This window comes from Etheostoma spectabile, chromosome 10 (assembly GCF_008692095.1).
Source record: "Etheostoma spectabile isolate EspeVRDwgs_2016 chromosome 10, UIUC_Espe_1.0, whole genome shotgun sequence".
Classification (NCBI taxonomy): domain Eukaryota; kingdom Metazoa; phylum Chordata; class Actinopteri; order Perciformes; family Percidae; genus Etheostoma; species Etheostoma spectabile.
Window position 1 is genome coordinate 27,944,072 of NC_045742.1, and position 2,500 is coordinate 27,946,571.

General features: G+C 42.1%; 1 long non-coding RNA gene across 1 annotated transcript in view; it reads left to right on the forward strand.

Annotated features, from left to right (window-relative positions):
- The window catches only part of LOC116696994 (uncharacterized), a 12,066-nt gene that overhangs the window by 5,720 nt on the left and 3,846 nt on the right, over window positions 1-2,500 (forward strand). The window lies entirely within an intron of this gene.

Here is a 2,500-nt window from a genome sequence, read left to right on the forward strand (position 1 = left end):
CTTAGGGGACCCTAAGGTTTTTTAATAAAGAGACTTCAGATACGTGTTAGGGGACCACTAAGGCTATATAAAGAACTTCAGGTACAGTATTAGGAACCACTAAGGTTTTATAAAAGAGACTTCAGATACAGTATTAGGGGACCACATAGTCTAATAAAAAAAAAACTTCGATACAGTAATAGGGGACCACAAAGGTCTATATAAAAGAGACTTCAGATACAGTATTAGGGGACCACTAAGGTCTAATATAAAGAGACTACAGATACAGTATTAGGAGACCCAAAGGTCATATAAAAGAGACTTCAGATACAGTATTAGGGGACCACAAAGTTCTATATAAAGAGACTTCAGATATGGTATTAGGGGACCACTAGATCTACTCTATAAAAGAGACTTCAGATTTGATATTAGGGGACCACTGAGGTCTACTGTATAGAAAGAGACTTCAATATGGTATTAGGGGACCACTAAGTTCTACTGTATAAAAAGAACTTCAGTACATTATTACGGGACCACTTAGTCTATATAAAGAGACTTCAGATACGTATTCGGACCACTAGGTCTATATAAGAGACTTCAGATACAGTATTAGGGGACCACTAAGGTCTATATAAAAGAGACTTCAGATACAGTATTAGGGGACCACTAAGGTCTATATAAAGAGACTTCAGATACAGTTTTAGGGGACCACTAAGATCTGTATAAAGAGACTTCATACTATTATTATACTAGTATTAGGGGACCAATATAAAGCATCCAAAGAGCACCATGTCACACACAAAGGAGCAAAAGGTGGCAGACATCCAGCTGAATATGAGGGACATCTGGCGGCACTGGAGCAAGCCCCTAAATTAAATATTTGGAGAGTATCTTTAGAGCATCTGGGTGCATTTCAGTCCGTAGCCTATTCAAAGTTTCTGTGCGCTGTCTGGACACAGTCCTAACACCCAGGACACTTGTTAATGCCAGGACAGCAGCATGTAGACAGAGGGTCTATTCCTCTCATGATCTGGGACAGAAAGACAAATTCCTCTAAGGGCTGTAAGCCATGTAGTAAAACACTGCCACAGGCAGATGGCTCCAATTTTTTGCACATTTTAACAACCCCTGTGATGCAAATGAGTTCAGTACAATCAAGACACTCTCTGGGAATACTGTACCTGAAGTCTCTTTTATATAGGCTTTAGTGGTCCCCTAACACTGTATCTGAAGTATCTTTTATTTAGACCTTAGTGGTCCCCTAATACTGTGTCTTAAGTCTCTTTTATATAGACGTTAGTGGTACCCTAATACTGTATCTGAAATCTCTTTTAGGCCTTACTGGTCCCCTAACACTTTATCTGAAGTCTCTTTCAAAAGTTCCTCCTTGGTGCAGAATTACAACCACTAGAGCCCGTCCCAAAATGAGCTGTCTTTAGGACGTGCCATTTCTGAGTCTGTAGCTTACAAAGGGGCTGGGGGGCAAGGTGGAGGCTGGGGTTGTGGCCTTAACCAACTGCCACTTTGCTCGTTTGAAAGCCATGATGTCTCTCTCTCATGGGTGGGCCAAATTATCAGGGCGGGTAAAGCAGAGAAGGGGGAGGTAACCTTGCATATCAAAGACCTAAGGGGCAATAAGGGGCAAGATTCCAGATCAGCCCATCTAAGCTTTCATTTTTTTAAAGGCAGAGCAGGATACCCAGGGCTCGGTTTAAACCTATTGCCATTTCTAGCCACTGGGGGACAATAGGCAGGCTGGGGGAACATTTTCATGCTGTGGGACCTTTAAACTCCGGTGGATTTCTGAGGACTATGGTTAATTGCGAATAAGCAAACTGCAGGGTAAATCCAGACAGCTAGCTAGACTATCTGTCCAATCTGAGTTTTCTGTTTCTGTCACAACAACCTTTGAACGAACACATTATAACATACACAACATACCACCAAAAGAAGTTCCTTCCCGAGGCTATTTTGCAGTGGCACCGTGGCTCCGTCTGGTGCTCAGCGCCGGTCTTTTTGATTGGTTTAAAGATATGCCAATAAATCACAGCACTTTCCTCTCTCACCCTCCTCCTCAGTGCTGTGGAGAAAGGTCTGGCAAGACAAAAACGAGAATGGCAGGTGCGTGTGAGTGATGTCAGTGAGTGAGTGGTCAAGCAAGGAGCTTCCACACAGCGTCGGAGTGAAAAAACATCGCCCCTTGGTGGAATGTCTCCCTGTGCTTCCCTATAACGTGCATAAGAGATTAAGCCATGGATGTTTGAGGAAATCTCTTTTGATGAAACTGCATGCTAACCTTAGTAGCTAGCGCTAGCTAGTATCTAGCTAGGAGCACAACATAATGATTACATCGCCTTGGTTTTCTAAATACATCCATCATTTATTTAGATAAGCATGTAAACGATCAGGAATAACAAACACACAACGTTTAACGTGAATATTTTAGACAATAAAACGGCGAGTTGATGAGTTTGCCATTCATACCATGGACGTATTAAGAGAACAAACTATACGTGGAAGA